The sequence below is a fragment of the Camellia sinensis genome, chromosome 12, assembly GCF_055761805.1.
Source record: "Camellia sinensis isolate YWXY chromosome 12, ASM5576180v1, whole genome shotgun sequence".
In the NCBI taxonomy this organism is placed as follows: Eukaryota; Viridiplantae; Streptophyta; class Magnoliopsida; order Ericales; family Theaceae; genus Camellia; species Camellia sinensis.
The window spans coordinates 174,039,465-174,061,163 of NC_138972.1; the positions used below are offsets into that span (position 1 = coordinate 174,039,465).

The 21,699-nt window shown below is 39.6% G+C and overlaps 1 long non-coding RNA gene across 1 annotated transcript in view; it reads right to left on the reverse strand.

The window, feature by feature from the left end:
* Positions 1–18,006: 18,006 nt before the first annotated feature.
* Positions 18,007–21,699, reverse strand: part of LOC114318555 (uncharacterized) — a 47,195-nt gene continuing 43,502 nt past the window's right edge. Inside the window, exons 4-6 of the long non-coding RNA XR_003649039.2 lie at positions 18,333–18,376; positions 18,134–18,202; positions 18,007–18,051 (exon numbers count right to left, since the gene is read on the reverse strand). This is a non-coding gene — a long non-coding RNA (uncharacterized LOC114318555). The remainder of the gene's footprint in view (positions 18,052–18,133; positions 18,203–18,332; positions 18,377–21,699) is intronic.

Consider the following 21,699-nt stretch of genomic DNA (forward strand, 5'->3'; position numbering starts at 1 on the left):
TACTTGCCATTTGCTTCATGTTTTGCATAGCCATGGTTTGAGCTCCTTGGCTAGCCTTAAGCTTTGGGCTTTCTTGCATGCTATACTTGCTTTGATTGGTTGATTTGGCATCATTCCTCACATATTTTTAGAGCTTGTTGCATTGCCACATTCTCATGTTTGTCACACCTTGCTCATGTTTGAGAGTCGTGTCTTGTTGCCTAGCTTATGGGCCAATTGGCATGCATGTTTGTTTTGCATTTTGGTACCATCATTTTAGCATTTTGGCCACTGATTTGGGCATGTTTGAGAGTAGCCCATTTCGGTTTAAGTCCATCTTACCATATTGTTGCATGCTTGTTTCATTTTGCATATTTAGGTTGTATGCCTATTGCATATTGTATGCTTGCATACTCATGTTGCATTAGATTTGTATCATGCTTGAGTTGTTTACATGCTTGCTTGCATGCTTAGGTTGTATTGCATTATGTGTGCATTCCCTTGCCTCTTGATCAAGCATGATAGAGGTTGGGGTCCCTTATGTGTTTTGTGCATTTCATTTGATATTGAATTGCAAACTTGGCTTCTTTGGCCATCATGCATTGGAATGCATGATTGATGGCCCGAGGGTCGAGAACTACACTCCTTTGAGTCTTAAACATAATAAGGGGTGTGGTTGCAAACATTGTCTTGCAAATGTATTGCCATGCTCTGTCTGTCCTCTGTTGCAACAAAAGGAGCATTTTATAGGAAGGGATGGCCGATTGGCTGCCTTCAGTGCCGGCCGGTTAACAATATTTGGCCGATAACCTCATATTTGGTTGATGACCACTGTCCATGGGCCGATGGCCACCCCTTTTAGCTGATGACCTCTCAGAGTGTCCATGAGGTGGTTCAGAAGCATCACAGAGATTTTCACAGTTTCCAGAGGTGCAAAACAGTGCAAACAGAGGCAGCATGAGGCATGGCAATGGATTTTCGAGCGAAGCCGACCAAGCATGCATTCAACACTCGTCCCGAGGCCATTTCAATGTTTTAATAACTTAGAATAGTTATTTATTTCGATTTGGTTGTGTAATTAATTAATTAGCTTGTTAGTAAGTTAATTAGATGATTTGTATTATTCTTTTGGTCCCTCCGTCGAGAGGGCACAATTTTGTAATAAGCGTGCGTGTATGCGATGCATGTCTTCCAAACCTCCATTTCTTTCTCCCTTTTACTTAACCGCTTACGATGGTTAGTTCTAGGTCATTTTTCAATTAGCATCCTTATGCTTGCATGTTTGCATCCATTTATCTATATTGCATGCACCGGGCTCGACGCATCATACTAACTGCATTGTATTTCAATTCCAAGTTGAATACATGTATCGAATTGTCACATCTCATATGCCATCTTAGAATAGCCGAGCCTATTTCTAGTTGCATCTTGGCATGTGTTGCATTAGCTATCTTAACATGAACTAGGATCACACATGATTTCTAACTAGTTCTTTGTTTTGGCTTGAAGTACACTGTGAGTGTTTATGCTTTAGCATCTTGCATGTGTGTGAGTGTTAACATGACGGCATGCTTGCCATGAGGCTAATTGCTTATGTGATATAACTGCCTGAATGCCTATGGATGAAGGTTAGATTACTTGAATTGGAATAATTCATTGAAATCTGCATTTTAGCCTACTTACGAGTAGCAAACTTCAAACCATTTCCAAACAAACGGATATGTGATGCTTTGTTCCAAATTAGGTGATCTACTTTATACTTGTCTTCCGTGCGCATCACATGGTAAGATTAGCTAATTAATCGGAATAAGAACACATGTGTTTTCAAAAACAAGATATTATGTTTACTACAGGCCGATCTTTGGTCGGGCGAGCGGGGGTGCTCATAGATGACCTTCCCCAATCATACCCAAGTTCCCGAGCCGAGGCAACTTTGGTAATGACGGACACGTGGCCTTAGGCAACGAGTCAGGGTTTCCTAAATTCCCCCAAAACAAAATATTTAGGTGGCAACTTTGTATCTGGCAAAGCAGTCCATGTTTGGCACTTCTTTACAAAAATCAATTTTCCAAAACAATTTTCCGGATTTCGACTCTTTGGTGATTTATCAATCTCATATCGCACATTGTGAGATCAGATTAAGAACCGTGACACTTTGAGTCTGAACTGTAGCATGAAGCCCCAGGGCGCGTCTACAGTAACCACTATGTTTACTAAAGTATTTCCTTTTATTTTTTGATAATTTTGAATGGCCAGTAAAATCTTGTAACTGTTCAGCATTCCATTTGACTGCATGTGTTTGGACAATTTGTATTTCTTGATGACAACTCATTAATTGGACAATGGCAAAAAGTTCGATGATAAGGTTGTGTTAGTTTTTTTATTTTATTTAAGTTTATTTTTAAAAATCATGTTGTATGTATTTATGGCCTTATTGAATTTGTTTTGCAATATTTGAAGTCAGAGAATTAAATATTAGAGTCCATTAAATGAAATTTATTTGTTTGTAGTAAAACTTAATAGTCTTAAACACCTATCATACCCTTGGGAATTTTGTTGATAAATTACTGTAGCAGCAACAAATTGCACTAACATACCAAACTTGAGATTGTAACCAACCCAACAATTAAAGTTCAACGTGATATCCACACAAGCTCTTGGTGGACTTTGAATTTAGGCACCTATACTACGCATGCTTTTAGACTTTAATTTTTTGTTCATTGAAATTGAAACATCAAGTGTCGTTACCTTGATGAGCTTGGCAATTTAACCGTTGGCATCGTTCTAAGAGGTTGTGGAAGAACATCCTAGAGTACAACCAAGTTGGTTGAGCAGTCAGTGAAACAGAAAGAATTTATATGCATGGGAGAGAGCAAGAACTTTTTAGGTTGTCATTTGTGCTAAAGACATTTGAACATCGCAATTCAACTTCCATGGTATGTCCACACAACACTACAGGAAATTCAGCATTTAGCGGCGTTTAGAAAATGCCGCTATAAGTGTCAAAAACGCCGCTAATTCTTTTTACGACGCTTAGTACAAAACGCCGAGGATGCGGCCGTCGCTATAACTTTGTGACGTTTTAAAAACGTCGTTATATTAGTATAGGCGGCATTTTTAAAAACGTCGCCAAATGTCTTACTTGACAAATTGTGACGCCATTATGATATTTAGCAACATTTTTAAAACGTCGTCATATCTTTTTTAAAAAATCTAACCGTTAATATTTAGGGTTTAAGTGGCATTTTTGAAAAATGCCGTGACATCTCCTTTTTTTTTTTTTTTTTTTTGAAATTGTGCTAATTTTATGTGATTAAACTAAAAAAATACATATAATAAAATTGAATAACAATAATATAAAATAATAACTTACATTCAAATAGCAAATGCATCATTAATTCACTTTCCCATTTACCAATGACCATTACCCACAAAATAACATATCCACAAATGATATTTTAATATTACCCCCAAAATAACATATCCAAAAATTGTATTCACAATTCTCAACCAAAATATTAATTACTACTTTGTATACAAATCCACAAAATAACATTACCCTCTTCTCTCTCACTCTCTCTCACCACTCCCTCCCCCATTTAACATAAAAAATAAGAAGAAACTGAACCAAAACACCCAACTCCCCAATCAGATCAAAGGAAAAAAAAAAGGGAAAAAGAAGAGAAATAAGAATCCGAAGGAAAGCCCCCATCCATCCTTTATTGTCATTCTGAATCGCTCTCCATGCTGCTTCCCATGGCCTTCAATCCTTTCGGTCTCTGCCAATCATAAAACATAATAATAAACCAAGAAGAAGATCCAAATCAGAATAACCATGTACTCAGCTTTAGTTTATAAGTTAAATTATTGGCTTCTAACTATAACTTCACCTATGAATGAAATTATTTTCTAGAGTCCATTAAGCATGTCAGCTATTACCAAGAATTAGATAAAACATTTCCTCTCCATTTTTTTGAGAAAGTGAAACTTACTTATATAGATAGGTGGCAATCTAAAAAATTATGCACAACAGTATAATATCAATATAGAAATTTTGATTGGACCTCAGCTCAAACAAATCAAAACTTTCTGTCAAATCCAGCAAAGAGATCTACGACATAGCATAGCTGAATCTCTCTCTCTCTCTGTCTCTGTCTCTCTCTCTCTCTCTCTCTGCAGCACACACTGTAGACACCCCATTTTTGACCGTCCCCATGACTTGGACGTCACCGCTTAAACACTCAGTGATCATCCATGTTTGTGTTCGTCTTGAGTTCCTAGAGGCCTCGACTATGCGCCTTGCCTCAGGATCTCTCGACTCGACCGTTTTGTGTCTGGTTTTGAACCAAACACTTGTGTTTTTGCTTTGGAGGGCAGGGAATGGCTTTTGGGACATCCCTACACTCCACCGGCCGTGGCTTGAAGCCACCGGTTGTGTTATGTTGCCCTCGGCCAAATGTGATGGCCGACCGGCCAATTTGACTGCCGGTCGACTACTTTGATGGTCGGCCGGCCAAATGTGGTTTTCAACAGATATTTCTGCAGGCAGTTGGCAGCTGTCATTCCAAGCCATACCCCAGCCCATGCCTGGATGTGGGACTTCTGAGGGGGCTGTAGATTGATATATCTATATCAATCAAGCTTTCTCAAGAGAAGGAGAGATATACAAAGAGGAAGAGGAGGAGATATACAACCTAAGGAGTAAAAATCTCCCTCTCTCTCTACATTTTTCTGCCTCTCTCTCTCTAAGGTTTAGGGCTTGTTTGTGCTTAAAAGTGCATTTTCTTTGCACTTTTGCATACAAACACCTAGTTCTCTACTCCCTTTATTGAGCTAAGGTCCTTGAAAGTGATTTTTGGGGTGATTTGAAGCCTTTTCTTGGTCCAAAAGTTGCTGATTTGTTGCTGTGCTTCAAGGGTGAGCTTTTACCTCTTTTTAAGCCTTGTTTTCATAGCTTGTTTTGCCATATTTGCAACTATTTTTGAGCTTAACATATAACATAGAAAAGTCTTGTTTTTGAGTGCTCTAAATAGTTTATTAAGGGCGTTTTAAGCTTTGGGGTTGTTTGACCCCTCTTAAGGCTTGTTTGGCCTTTGTTTTGTGCCATTTCGGTTGAGCTCCGGGACCATTGTGTTTGGGCCTCCTCACCACTGAAATCTTGAGGGATTTCGGTGACGAGGAGGGTGCCTTGAGGTCCTAGGAAGGAGAGGACCATCCCCTCTCCTTGTTGTCCTTGAAAAGGGCCATTTTTAGCCTCTTGAGGGAACATATAGTTTGAGTGTGTATCGACCATGCCTTGACTGATTTTCATACTTATTATGTCATAATATAGCATTGTTGTATGTTGGTTTTGGTACACCATGCTTGCTTAGCATACATGCCTTGTAATGCCTTGTTTTAGCCTTAACATGTCCTATGCTTTGAGCCCTTATTCAAGCATGTTTAGGCCTAGCTTTGTGAAGCTTTTATGTTTGTCTTGCCTTGCTTAAGGTCTCTCCTTGGCTGTTTTGGTCGACCAAGACATGCATTGCATAGTCCCTTTGCATTTTGGATTGTTAGCCTCAAGTGTGTGAGTGTGTAGTGTGCGTTACTTGCATCATTTTCAGTGGTTTGGAACCACTTACCATGCTATTTCAGCTCTCATAACATGCTTGCATGCATGCCTTTGATGCCTCTTTGATGCCTTAAAAGCTTGTGTTGTATGCTCCATGTTTAGCCTCTTTTGCATGCTTCCATGCTTAAGCCACTTGGATACCATCTAGGTGTTCCCTTTGGATGGTCTAGGCCTACCTTGAACCTGTTTTAAGCCCTGTTGGCCTTGTGAGGCTTGGTTGGCTTAGCCATGGTTTAAGTCTCCTTGACTAGCTTCAAGTACTTGGACCAATTGTACGCTATGTTTGTCTTGGTTGAGTTGGTTTGGCACCATCATTAGCATAGTTTTCAGAGCTTACATTGCATGCCCTTAGTCCATGTTTAGTCTCTTCCAAGCGTGCTTGAGAGTTGCCTTTTGATGTTTAAATGTTGGCCCATTAACATGTGCATGTTTGTGTGTGTGTTGGTCCTCATGTTTGAGCACTTCGGTCACTGATTTTGGCATGCTTGCGAACCATCCTAAATTAGTTTAAGTCCATCCCCTTTGCTTGATTGTGTGCTCACCCTGTATGTTTGCTTGCATACTTGCATATTCGCATTGCATTGCCATGTTGTATGCTAGTTCACATACTTAGGTTGCATTGCATTTGCATGCATGCTTCACCTCTTGATCAAGCCATGATAGAGGTTGAAAGCCCCTTGACTTGTTTATGTGCATTGCATTTCATTTGAAATCAAAATGCACACTTGATGCTTTGGGCCATTATGTATGGAAATGCACGATTGGTGGTCCGAGAATCGAGAATCATATCCCTTTAAGTCATGAATATGATAAGGGGTGTGATTGGTGCATACATTGCTTGAAATACATTGCCATGTCAAGTTTTGTCCTCTGTTGCTGTCAAAACAGTTTCAGCAGGAATAATTGGCCGGCAGTGTTAAGTGCTGCTCGGCAAAGAATGTTTGGCCGAGAGTTCAATTTATGGTCGATGACCACTTCAAAATGGCCGGTGATGATCCCACTCAGCCGGTGGTGTTCTAAAACACTCAGAGAAGCAACCTTGGGAGTTGTGCAATTTTCAGAGAAGCAGAACAGTCAAAGCAGAGGCAAACTTGTGCATGGCGTTGGATTTCCGAGCAAACCCGAGCGCGCACATTGGATCCTCTTCCTGAGGCCTTTACTGCTTTCTTAGCGTAGTTAATTTGCTTAATTAATTAGGTGGTCTGTAATAATTAATTAGCTTGTAGGTTAATAAATTTGTATTATTCTTTTGGTCCATCCGAGCGAGGGTGAATTTGTAATAAGTGTGGGTGAGTGTGTGTAATACCCCTGTTCCGTAGTATGCCAATTGATCCTTAAATTGAGTATGATTACGTGTTTACCATGATTTTATGTGCCATTATGTGAATATATATATATATGATTTTGAAGTTTTATCTGTTCACCGTAGGAATATCTGTTTGAATAATCAGCTTTGGAAATTTAATTGAGGGCCTTATCGGCCACAGAACCCGGAATTGATTACGCCGTTGTGATTGGCATAATTCTTAGAGCCTACGGTGAACTTTAATTGAAGAATTGATTTGGACCAGATTAAGTTGATTAAGTTAGTAAAATGAGTACCCAATTACTCTATATTATTATATTATGACTTAGTGAGGCTCTATACACTCAAATACCCTCTTTGTTATTCTCCTTGGCTGAAAAACGCAAGAAAGAGAGAGGGGAGTCGGCTAGAGAGAGGGAAAAGAAGAGAGTTGGGTGTTTGGCTCAAAATTGTGATGAAGTGGAAGATCAAACTCAAGAAATTACTATAGGTTGGAAGATTGAGCCTCTAGGTAAGCTTTTGGTCTTGAATTCGTAAGTTTGAAACTGTGATCTTGTAGGTTCAAGGGTTGTTTGTGATCAAGAGCATGTAATAAGTTGATTTTTGTTGAGTTTGAAGTCTTGGAACTCATGCATGTAAGAAATCGTTTTGAATTTGCATGTTTGAGCTTGAAACACATGATTTATGTAGAGTTTTGGTTAAAGCTCATGTTGTAATCATCATTTGTACCATCTAAGTTGAGAATGATGAGCATCTCCCACATGCATGTACAAATCATGGGAGTATAAGTCTTGAATGTCTGAATTTGAGCATGTTGATGATGGGTTCGAGATATCTTGGGACATGCATGTAGATAAATTATGAAATTGAGCTTCCTAATGTTGTAATCTTGTATTAGTAGCATGTTAGCATGTGTAAGTGTGTAATTTGAGCCATTGCATGCAAGAAATGTAGATGGGGAAACCGAATTGGAGCTCAAGAACACGATCTGGGAAACCTAGATTTTTGAGGTCCGCTCGAGCGGGGTAATGGCCGCTCGAGCGGGAAAATCGTGCTCCCAGCACTTTTGCAGAGTTGGATGTCCGCTCGAGCGGGGAAACCTCACGCTCGAGCGTGGAGTTTCGTAGACAGGCCTTCAGCTCGAGCGCTCTATTCCACGCTCGAGCGTAATTTTCATGCAACCAGTACTTTTGCAGGCCTTAAGGGTCCGCTCGAGCGGATAAGTTGACGCTCGAGCGGGGACCCTGTTTCCTGGAATTTTGTTTATGCGTTCTGTGTTTCGTTTTCCGTTCCCTTTCACTTGTAAGCACTCTTAGGCATATGTTAAACCTTGTAAACGAGTTATTGAGATAAAAATAAAGCCTAGAGAGGAATATGTGAATTAAAGAACGGATTGAACTGTTAGTGACCCTTTTGTACTCATGAAATGTGTAGGGTCAAGCTCCAGGGCGCATCCACAAGCCGATCACTGTGAGTAATATCAATATTTGAAAGCTTGTCAATGTCCAATTGTTATTCCCTTATAAGCTTTATGAGTTGTTAATTGGGATTGTGGGCAAAAGTCTGACAGGAATAAGAATGAATGGACCGAAGGTCGTTTTGATGTAAATGAATGGACCGAAGGTCGTTTTGATGTGAATGAATGGACCAAAGGTCGTTTTGATAAAAATGAATGGACTGAAGGTCATTTTGATGTAAATGAATGGACCGAAGGTCGTTTTGATGTGAATGAATGGACCAAAGGTCGTCTGATGAAATGAATGGGCCAAAGGCCGTTTTGACATGAATGAACGGGCCGAAGGCCATTTGGACAGAAATGAATGGGCCGAAGGCCGTTTCGACATAAATGAATGGGCCGAAGGCCGTTTCGACATAAGTGAATGGGCCGAAGGCCGTTTTGCCATGAACGGAAACCTGAGTGGGCCAAAGGCCAGAATGTTTAGAACTACAGTTACTTGACTTAAATTTTTGTATAGCTATATACATTCGTTAAATAGAAGTATGAATTGGGCCCAAGGCCGTTTGGAGCATGTTGTTCTATATATTGTTATGTAACTGTCATGTTAGATATTATTCACTGGGCTATCGCTCACACTCATTCATGTGTTTGTAGGTGAGCCAAGAGAAGTCCAAACCCAGCCCCAGTGAAGTCTGCTAGGAAGAATCCGAGTTTTTGAGGAAGTCAGCCTTGCGTCTCACTCTTGAGACCTACCCTTGCCTTTTGCTATGTAATTATGTTTTGTCGTGCCGGCAGGGACTTTATGTAAATATATAAATAGTCTGTCATAGGTTGACTTGTTTTGGATGATCCTGTCTGTAACGAATTTTGTGAAACTGTACTTTTGAACTGTGGGTTATTAACGTAACTGAATATAGTCTGTTGATGTGCATATAAGCACGGCTCTATGGACAAAGTTTTTATTTATTGCTTCCGTTTGGCCCCTTAACTCTGACAGGTTATGTCTGTTTTGGTCTGAGGCCGTAGGTAATCTCAGGATTACTGGCCGGTTATGTCCTTAACCCATAGGGGCGGGTTTGGGTCATGACAGAGTGGTATCAGAGCACAAGTTAATAACTCACACACTTGTCCAAAAAGAGCAATAAGCGTCTAGATAAGACCTAGGATGCATTCATGTGATAAATACGAGTTTGGAAGCATTGATTATATGCTTAAATTTCTTGTTATGAATAATTATATGCGTAAGTTGTGAACTACTTGCATTGCAAATTATCTGGAAATATGTGCTCCTTAGTGTATGCGTACTTGTGTACCTTTTGTGTGAAATATAATACAAGTTTAATCAGATGGTGAGAACCAGAGGTGATGAGTTAGAGGAATCCTCTACTGCCAGACTGGACAGAATGGAAAGACTGATTCAGGAAATGGCAGAAGCTTTGAGACAGCAACAGGAGTGGCAACAACAGTGGCAGCAACCACACCCGCCACCTCCACCTCCGGCACCACCCGTGCCGGATAATCAAAATGATGATCGGATAATCGCTCTCACCAAGGAGTTCAAGAAAATGAAACCACCACAGTTCCATGGTGGACTGGATCCTTTGAAAGCAGAAGCTTGGGTTCTTGGAATCGAAAAACTGTTTGAAGTATTTCCGTGCTCGGATACACAGAAAGTGCTTCTAGCCACTTTTATGCTAGAAGATGAAGCGAGAAGATGGTGGATGTTGATGAGGGAAAACCACAGAGATATTGATTGGGCAAGATTTTTGGAAATCTTCTATGACAAGTACTTCCCGCAGTGTGTCCGGGATAGGAAAGTGGCAGAGTTCATGGAACTCAAACAAGACAGTATGACTGTAGCTGAGTATGAGGCCAAATTTACTGAGTTGGCCAGGTTTGCACCACATGTAATTGACACTGATTATAAGAAGGCAAGGCATTTTGAAGGTGGGCTCCGAAGTGACATCCTAGAGCGAGTGAATGTCCTGAAGTTGGAGACCTACATCGGGGTGCTTGACCGGGCCATCATATCAGAGGCTAATATAGCTAGACAAGCTAAGCCAACAACCGAATGGAGAGGCAACAAAAGGCAAGGTTTCTTTTCGAAGAAGAAATTTCTGAAAAAGCAAAACACGGGCTCCTCAACTACTTCAAGTTCTTCCCGAGACACAGCTCCCATGTGCAACACTTGTAGCAAAAGGCACTGTGGAGTCTGTTACCGTGCATCGGGAGCCTGTTTTAAGTGTGGGAAACAAGGGCACATAGCCCGAGATTGTAATCAGAATAATGGGAAGATAGCTGCTAGCTCCACTGCATCGGTCCCGAAGCCGGGAAACACTTTGAGATCTGCTACTACTGGGGATACAGTGAGACAAGGAAGAGTTTTTGCACTCGTTCCGGGTGATACACGGAATGCCAACGCCGTTGTCTCAGGTACTATTTCAATATGTAATCAGGATGCCTTTGTATTAATTGATTCTGGATCGACGCACTCATTTGTGACATATGCATTTGCATCTAGACTGAAAAGACCCCTAGAATTGTTGCCATATTTGTTATGTGTGTCTGCTCCATCGGGGGAATCTGTGTTATGTGACTATATATATCGGTTTTGTGACATGCATATTGAGGATGCTACCCTGTATGTAGATTTGTTGCCCTTAAACTTTAGACACTTCGATGTAATTTTGGGCATGGATTGGTTAACCAAATATTGTGTCACTATAGATTGTGTGACAAAGAGGGTTGTGTTTAAACCCCCAGAACAGAAAGAGATTGTGTTTGTGGGAAATGGGGTAGTGCCTCCACCATATTTGATATCTGCAATGAAAGCATGTAAATTGATCAGGAAGGGGTGCCAAGGTTATTTGTGTTATGTATTGACTGAACAATCCGTGAATGTTGAATTGAATAATATTCCTATTGTTAGAGAATTCCCGGATGTGTTTCCGAATGAATTACCAGGGGAATTGGTAGACAGGGAGATCGAGTTTACCATTGAAACTATGCCGGGTACCCAGCCCATTTCTAAAACTCCCTACAGAATGGCTACTGCCGAAATGAAAGAATTAAAGGAACAGTTGCAAGACCTTCTTGATAAAGGGTTTATCCGGCCTAGCACTTCGCCTTGGGGTGCACCAGTGTTATTTGTAAAGAAGAAGGATGGTACTCTGCGCCTGTGCATTGATTACCGGGAACTGAACAAGGTAACGATAAAGAACAAATATCCCTTACCCCGTATTGATGACTTATTTGACCAGTTGCAGGGATCACAGGTGTTTTCTAAGATTGATTTGAGGTCCGGGTATCATCAGCTAAAGGTTAAAGCAGAGGATGTTGAGAAAACAGCTTTCAGAACGAGGTAGGGTCATTTTGAGTTTCTTGTTATGCCATTTGGAGTGACTAATGCTCCGGCAGCATTTATGGACTTAATGAATAGAATTTTTAAAACCTACCTTGATGAGTTTGTTGTAGTCTTCATCGACGATATTTTGATATACTCTAAAGATAGGCTTGAACATGAACGTCATTTGAGGACTGTTTTACAAATACTTCGGGAAAGGAAATTATTCGCTAAACTAAAGAAATGTGAATTTTGGCTGGATGAGATTGTTTTCTTAGGGCATGTGATCAACAAGGAAGGAATTTCAGTGGACCCGCAGAAAATAGAAGCAATTGTGAATTGGCCTACACCAACTAATGTGACAGAAGTTCGCAGTTTCATGGGCTTGGCCGGGTACTACAGGAGGTTTGTAAAGGACTTTTCGAAATTAGCTGTGCCTCTTACCCAATTGACACGTAAAGGACAACCATTTGAGTGGAATAGTGAAAGAGAATCAGCCTTTCATGAATTGAAGGCAAGATTGACCACTGCACCAATTTTGACACTACCTTCAGGTACGGAAAATTTTGTGATTTTCAGTGACGCATCTTATAAGGGCTTGGGCTGTGTGTTAATGCAGAACGGAAAGGTTATCGCTTACGCCTCCCGACAGTTGAGGCCACATGAGAAAAATTATCCAACACATGACCTAGAATTGGCCGCAGTTGTTTTTGCTTTGAAAATTTGGCGGCATTACTTGTATGGGGCAAAGTGTGAAGTCTACACGGATCATAAGAGCCTGAAATACTTCTTCACGCAGAAAGAGTTGAATATGCGTCAGAGAAGATGGCTAGAGCTGATAAAAGACTACGACCTAGAGATTCAGTACCATCCCGGGAAAGCTAATACAGTGGCTGATGCCTTGAGCAGAAAATCAACAGGGAGTATGGCTTGTTTGCTTACTGAACAAAGGGAGATTTTGCAAGACTTTGAAAAGTCTAAAATTGAGGTGGTGGTATGTGAACAGGGCGGATTGATAGCCGCTATTACAGCCGAACCGGCAATTGTTGATGAGATCAAGCAGAAACAGAAAGAAGATGAGTTCCTCAGAAAGGTGATTGATGAATTGGAAGTAAGCCCAAAGGCAGAGTTCAGTGTCGAGAATGGAATGTTGAAATTTCGAAACCGAATATGTGTCCCAGATATCCTGGAGCTAAGGAAAAGGGTTTTAGATGAAGCCCACAGATCTGTATTTGCTATGCATCCGGGTAATAATAAAATGTATCGAGATTTGAAACAAACCTACTGGTGGCCTAAAATGAAGAAAGAGATTGCAGAATATGTGTCCAAGTGCCTCCAATGTCAGCAAGTTAAGGCTGAACATCAGAAACCAGGCGGTCTACTTCAACCTCTCCCTATTCCTGAATGGAAGTGGGAACATGTGACTATGGATTTCGTTGTTGGCCTACCTCAGACTTCCCGAGGTATGGACTCTGTTTGGGTTGTAGTTGACAGACTGACCAAATCTGCACATTTTCTGCCTGTCAAAACTACATTTACTGCTTATAGATTGGCTACTATTTATGTTGATGAAATTGTCCGGTTACACGGAGTTCCGGTGTCCATTGTGTCAGATAGGGACCCGAAATTTGTATCTAGATTGTGGAAGAGTTTGCAGGAAGCTATGGGAACAGAACTAAGGTTCAGTACTGCATTCCACCCACAGACAGATGGGCAGTCAGAACGAACGATACGGACTTTGGAAGATATGCTTCGCATGTGTGCTTTGGATTTTCAGGGGAGTTGGGAAGACTATTTGCCGCTTGCAGAGTTTGCTTATAATAACAGCTTCCACTCCAGCATCGGTATGGCACCATACGAGGCTTTGTATGGTAGGAGGTGTAGATCACCTATTTGTTGGACAGAGGTTGGGGACAGAGCTTTACTTGGGCCTGAGATTGTACAAGACACCTCTGAAAAGATCAAAACTATTCGGCAAAGGCTCAAAACAGCTCAAGACCGACAGAAGAGTTACGCAGACGTCCGGAGAAGACCTCTTGAGTATGAGGTCGGCGACCATGTGTTCATCCGTGTTTCTCCAATGAAAGGCCAAGTCAGGTTTGGGAAAAAGGGCAAGTTGTCGCCCCGCTATATTGGGCCATTCCAGATTTTGGAAAGGCTTGGTCCAGTTGCCTACAAGGTTGCTTTGCCACCGGGATTTGAGCAAATCCACAATGTGTTTCATGTGTCAATGTTGAGGGGTTACCTCCGAGACCCGTTGCATGTGATTGATTATCACCGGGTTGCTATAGATGAAAACATGGAATATGCCGAATGGCCGGAAAGAGTTGTTGACCGACAAGTGAAAGAATTGAGAAACAAATCCATTCCAATGGTGAAAGTGGAATGGAAGGAACACTATGGGACAGATGCTACATGGGAAAAAGAGGAGGAAATGCGTCTACGCTATCCACACTTGTTTCCCGACGAAGGTAAATCAAGTTTGGAGGACCAAACTTCCTAAAGGGGGGGAGACTGTAATACCCCTGTTCCGTAGTATGCCAATTGATCCTTAAATTGAGTATGATTACGTGTTTACCATGATTTTATGTGCCATTACGTAAATATATATATATGATTTTGAAGTTTTATCTGTTCACCGTAGGAATATCTGTTTGAATAATCAGCTTTGGAAATTTAATTGAGGGCCTTATCGGCCACAGAACCCGGAATTGATTACGCCGTTGTGATTGGCATAATTCTTAGAGCCTACGGTGAACTTTAATTGAAGAATTGATTTGGACCAGATTAAGTTGATTAAGTTAGTAAAATGAGTACCCAATTACTCTATATTATTATATTATGACTTAGTGAGGCTCTATACACTCAAATACCCTCTTTGTTATTCTCCTTGGCTGAAAAACGCAAGAAAGAGAGAGGGGAGTCGGCTAGAGAGAGGGAAAAGAAGAGAGTTGGGTGTTTGGCTCAAAATTGTGAAGAAGTGGAAGATCAAACTCAAGAAATTGCTATAGGTTGGAAGATTGAGCCTCTAGGTAAGCTTTTGGTCTTGAATTCGTAAGTTTGAAACTGTGATCTTGTAAGTTCAAGGGTTGTTTGTGATCAAGAGCATGTAATAAGTTGATTTTTGTTGAGTTTGAAGTCTTGGAACTCATGCATGTAAGAAATCGTTTTGAATTTGCATGTTTGAGCTTGAAACACATGATTTATGTAGAGTTTTGGTTAAAGCTCATGTTGTAATCATCATTTGTACCATCTAAGTTGAGAATGATGAGCATCTCCCACATGCATGTACAAATCATGGGAGTATAAGTCTTGAATGTCTGAATTTGAGCATGTTGATGATGGGTTCGAGATATCTTGGGACATGCATGTAGATAAATTATGAAATTGAGCTTCCTAATGTTGTAATCTTGTATTAGTAGCATGTTAGCATGTGTAAGTGTGTAATTTGAGCCATTGCATGCAAGAAATGTAGATGGGGAAACCGAATTGGAGCTCAAGAACACGATCTGGGAAACCCAGATTTTTGAGGTCCGCTCGAGCGGGGTAATGGCCGCTCGAGCGGGAAAATCGTGCTCCCAGCACTTTTGCAGAGTTGGATGTCCGCTCGAGCGGGGAAACCTCATGCTCGAGCGTGGAGTTTCGTAGACAGGCCTTCAGCTCGAGCGCTCTATTCCACGCTCGAGCGTAATTTTCATGCAACCAGTACTTTTGCTGGCCTTAAGGGTCCGCTCGAGCGGATAAGTTGACGCTCGAGCGGGGACCCTGTTTCCTGGAATTTTGTTTATGCGTTCTGTGTTTCGTTTTCCGTTCCCTTTCACTTCTAAGCACTCTTAGGCATATGTTAAACCTTGTAAACGAGTTATTGAGATAAAAATAAAGCCTAGAGAGGAATATGTGAATTAAAGAACGGATTGAACTGTTAGTGACCCTTTTGTACTCATGAAATGTGTAGGGTCAAGCTCCAGGGCGCATCCACAAGCCGATCACTGTGAGTAATATCAATATTTGAAAGCTTGTCAATGTCCAATTGTTATTCCCTTATAAGCTTTATGAGTTGTTAATTGGGATTGTGGGCAAAAGTCTGACAGGAATAAGAATGAATGGACCGAAGGTCGTTTTGATGTAAATGAATGGATCGAAGGTCGTTTTGATGTGAATGAATGGACCAAAGGTCGTTTTGATAAAAATGAATGGACTGAAGGTCGTTTTGATGTAAATGAATGGACCGAAGGTCGTTTTGATGTGAATGAATGGACCAAAGGTCGTCTGATGAAATGAATGGGCCAAAGGCCATTTTGACATGAATGAACGGGCCGAAGGCCATTTGGACAGAAATGAATGGGCCGAAGGCCGTTTCGACATAAATGAATGGGCCGAAGGCCGTTTCGACATAAGTGAATGGGCCGAAGGCCGTTTTGCCATGAACGGAAACCCGAGTGGGCCAAAGGCCAGAATGTTTAGAACTACAGTTACTTGACTTAAATTTTTGTATAGCTATATACATTCGTTAAATAGAAGTATGAATTGGGCCCAAGGCCGTTTGGAGCATGTTGTTCTATATATTGTTATGTAACTGTCATGTTAGATATTATTCACTGGGCTATCCCTCACGCTCATTCATGTGTTTGTAGGTGAGCCAAGAGAAGTCCAAACCCAGCCCCAGTGAAGTCTGCTAGGAAGAATCCGAGTTTTTGAGGAAGTCAGCCTTGCGTCTCACTCTTGAGACCTACCCTTGCCTTTTGCTATGTAATTATGTTTTGTCGTGCCGGCAGGGACTTTATGTAAATATATAAATAGTCTGTCATAGGTTGACTTGTTTTGGATGATCCTGTCTGTAACGAATTTTGTGAAACTGTACTTTTGAACTGTGGGTTATTAACGTAACTGAATATAGTCTGTTGATGTGCATATAAGCACGGCTCTATGGACAAAGTTTTTATTTATTGCTTCCGTTTGGCCCCTTAACTCTGACAGGTTATGTCTGTTTTGGTCTGAGGCCGTAGGTAATCTCAGGATTACTGGCCGGTTATGTCCTTAACCCATAGGGGCGGGTTTGGGTCATGACAGTGTGTGTATGTCTCCCAACCCCACGTCTTTCTTCCCTTTTATTTACCCGCTTATGATGGTAGACTAGGGCATATTTAAATTAGCATACCTTATGCTATGCATGCGTGCATCATTCATTAGTCTTGCATGCACCAGGCTCGGCGCATCATACTAACTGCATAAGTATTTCAAATCTAACTTAAATACGTGCTACTTGTGCATTTTCACATGTCATTTATAGACTAGCCGAGCTTACTCTAGTGACATTCCGTATGCGTTGCATTAGGCATTTAAACATGGACTTGGATCATGCATGATTGCTAACATGTTCTTGTTTTGGCTTGGAGTACTTGTTAAGCATTTATGCTTTAGCATACCGCATGCGTATGAGTGTTGCCATAACAACATGATTACCATGAGGCTAACTGCTTATGTGATATGACTGCTTGAATGCCTGTGGATGGAGGTTGAATTACCTAAATTGGAATAATGCATTAAAATTGTGAGTTTTAAGCCCACTAGAAAGTGGCAAAACCATCTTTTTAAAAGACCACTCAAGGGTGGCAAAACCTGCATTTTAGCCTACTTGCGAGTAGCAAATCATCTTCAAAACGAACATGCAATATTTTGTTTCAATTTAGGCGATTTGGTCTATACTTGTTTGCTGTGTGCATAACATAGTAATTCTAGGCTAATAACCGGAATAAGAACACATAACGTTTTCAAAAACGGATATCACGGTTAGTAGAGGCCGATCTTCGGATCGGGCGAGAGGGGGTGCTCATAGCTGACCTTTCCCAATCGTACCCAAGCTCTCGAGCCGAGGCAACTTTGGTGATGACGGACACGTGGCCTTTGGCACCGAGTCAGGATTTCCTAAATTCCCCCATAAAAAATATTTAGGTGGCGACTCTGTATCTGACAAAGCAGTCCATGTTTGGCACTTCTTTTCAAAAATCTGTTTCTCAAAACGATTTGCCAGATTTGGACTCTTTGGTTTAGATTAAGGACCGTGACACAAATTGAGTTCGAACTGTAGCAAGGCCCACGGGCGCGTCTACACACACAAAGTGATGCAAATCTACAGAAAATACAGTGGCAGCTCAATCACCTGGTTAACAGTATCCTTAAGTCTCACATTGGTGTTCTTAAGGTCTGATCCTGCATTGTCGACTTGTAGGATGTGAAAATACACCATTAATAATTTAAGAATACTTGTAGCTTCAGATATTACTAGGACGGGATGTGTTCTCAAGCCTTAGTGTCAATCTGTCCATTAAAGGAACTTGCCTATCCATTTCCTGTATGAATTGCAAAGTCAAAAATTGATGTGCACAAAATGGGACAAAGCAATAGATACAAATGCACAAGGCAGTAGCAAACCTCATTCAAATCATGGGCCATGTTTTTCAATGTATCCAAACCTTCTGATATCACTTCCAATCCTTGGTCCTGTGTGAACATTAAAGTAAAACACAGTCAGATGCTGCATTGTTGACCTGTAGGGTGTGAAAATACACCATTAATAATTTAAGAATACTTGTAGCTTCAGATATTAGTGGGACAGGATGTGTTCTCAAACCTTAGTGTCAATCCGTCCATTAAAGGAACTTGCCTATCCATTTCCTGTATGAATTGCAAAGTCAAAAATTGATGTGCACAAAATGGGACAAAGCAACAGATACAATGCATAAGGCAGCAGGAAACCTCATTCAAATCATGGGCCATGTTTTTCAATGTATCCAAACCTTCTGCTGTCACTTCCAATCCTTGGTCCTGTCTGAACATCAAAGTAAAACACATTATTTTTATTTTTTTATTTGGAATCAATAGAACAATGGATGCAGAAATCATAGAAGAATAAATCCTCATCAGAAAGGAAAAATCATATTTCCCTCCAATTAAAAAAAGAAAGGTATTCAACTCTAAAGAATTACATGCCTGCTTTATTTTCTGAATTTCCTATGCAAATGAATTCCATTGACCTGATCAATGTTGACAAGCCTTATCTGGTTTTTATATCTATACTAACCTCACCACAAAAAATAAATAAATAAATAAATAAAAAAAATAGTGTTGCTTTATATATGACGGACCTAAGAAATCTATTTTCTAATCTTGTTGGATTTAATTGAACAAGGCTCCAAATCATCCAAGAAAACCGGTTCTGTAGTTTCCTAAACAACCACTAAAGCTTTGGATCATTTGTGCAAAGTGGCTGTTCAAACCAGAAGTCACATGCCTAGGCTTTTGTTCTTGAAAATTAGAAATTTTTGCTAATTGCAATGCACAGGTAATGTTTCTTCTCACAACATTTCAGAAGATAATGAATCTTGAGATCTTGCAGTATAAATTGAAACCATATGATCTGAAATGAAATTATTTGTAGTATTTATTTTCGCCCTTAAGGTGTGGGATCTGCCCAATCTGATTTGATTTAAAATATTAGATATTCGTTTGTGTTCATGCCAGCATATGGGCAGGTTCAAAATTACCTGAACTCTTCATAAAGAAAGTTATACTGGTTCAAAGGCTTTATGGTCAGCTTTATTCAATGTGATTAAGGCTCCATTTGGCAACTTGCCACCCAAAAAAAAAAATAATTTTGAGATCCAAAAAGTCAATAAAACAATCTAAAAAGCCAGTAAAAAAAAGTCAAACATCTCAGTAATTCACAGTTTTCAAAACAACTCAAAAAGTTCATTCCCAAACACATTAACTTTACCTCATTAAAAAGCCGATTCGCCACTAAAATAACCAATTCCCAACCAAGACCTAATTTCCAGAATGAAATCAATCGCAGTTAACCTAACAGTCAGCAGGTATTGATTGAACTTCTCCAGTTAGTAAGGGAACAGTACATGACATATTTATTAGGATTTAAATTAACCTATTAGCTAATTAGGTATATTATGTGAGATTGTTAAGCAGTATAAATGAAAGTTTAACTTAATTACTGTCACTTTCTTTTTAGGAACTGCAAAATACTTCTTTTGTCAATTAATACGAAATAAAATCTTATCTCAAGGTTTTATCCAGATTAGGAGGGTAGTTTATACCAAATCATTTTTCGAGGCGATCAACATTCTATAACAATATTTATTAGGATTTAAATGAGCCTATTAGCTAATTAGGTATATTATGTGAGATTGTTAAGCAGTATAAATGAAAGTTTAACTTAATTACTGTCACCTTCTTTTTAGGATCTACAAAATACTTCTTTTGTCAATTAATACGAAATAAAATCTTATTCAAGGCTTTTTCCAGATTAGGAGGCTAGTTTATACCAAATCATTTTTCAAGGCGATCAACATTCTATAACAATATTTATTAGGATTTCAATGAACCTATTAGCTAATTAGGTATATTATGTGAGATTGTTAAGCTGCATAAATGAAAGTTTAACTTAATTACTGTAACCTTCTTTTTAGGATCTGCAAAATACTTTTTCTGTCAATTAATACAAAATAAAATCTTATTCAAGGCTTTTTCAAGCTTAGGAGGCTAGTTTATACCAAATCATTTTTCAAGGTGATCAACATTCTATAACAACTCTGTCCGTTGAAGGGCTCAAACCATTCACCTAGCAATGATATCAACCAATAAAATTGCATGTTGAAATTTCAAGAACAATAAGAAAATATTCTTAAGAAATAATGAGATTGCAAATCCTGAAACTTCAAAATCAAATGACATCTAAATTCTTACAAAAATATAATCTTGGAGACTTTGAAAATTTACCCTTTCACATCTCTCTAATCTCATTGCCCGCTGAACCGGCTGCTCAAGGCCGATGATTTAATGCAAATCTTGGCCACAAAAATGATCCAATAATCCATTAGCAATGACACAAGTCCAAAAAGAACTAGCTCTGCCAAACGGTAAAGATAACCAAAAATATAACTGCACAAAATAAGAATAATGAATTTTAAAAAAAATAGATAAAAAACAAAAACCCATCAATATACCAAGAAAAGCTAAAGAAAAGAATTTTATGACTCTTGGAAAATAATACCTCTAACAAATAGCCAACCATTACTTTGGGCCTATTGAGCACATTTAAACAAAAACATGAAGATGGAAAGACATTCTAAAACAGGGGACCAATATCTTGAGTTCAGCTGAAAATCATCCAATGCATCTGCATGGGTTCAGCTTTTATGTCGTTGGGTCAGGTTTGGGAATTTTGACAAGAAAACTGACCCGAAAGGGTTTAAATTGGTTGATCCACCTAAGTTGAACACTGTTGGGGTCCGTAAGAACGGATAGGCTGTCATGAGATTTAAAGCTGGTAATCCAGGTATGTTAGGGCACTTTTGGTATAATTTTCATTTACAATTTTTGAATATAGAAATTAAAATAAAAAAACTAACAAAATTTGCATGACAAATTGTTTCTAAAATATGTAAATAGGAAAAAAAAATTGACATGTTTTGCTAAAGTGGTTGTAATATAACAGCAAAAGTGGTGGCATGAATTCTTAAAATGATTTTGTTAACTTAACTTGTGCCTTTATGGCACATTTCAAGAAACTTAAAATAATTGTATATTCTACATGAAAAATATGTGTCATAAAGAATGTATAATATTTATTAGCATTCTTAATATGTACCCTAATGTTGTTGAACAGTCCTCGTTCCAACAGAGCCCACTTCAACCCATAACTGAGTTTAACGAGACCCTTTTGACCAATAGCTCTATCAGGGCTAAAATCAACAAGTTTTATAGTTTATTTTGGTTGAATCATTTACTACAAATACACTGTGACATCAAAATTGACTCTGTTATAGTTAATCACCTCTAAGACCCATCCAAGACATGTTCTTTTGTCCCCCTTTGAGAGAGAGAGATGAAGAGATACGATCCAAAGCCATCCACAAATAGATGTCATGGTAGGCATGAAAACTACATGGCCCACTACTAGCCTCAATAACTGGCATTTTGAACAA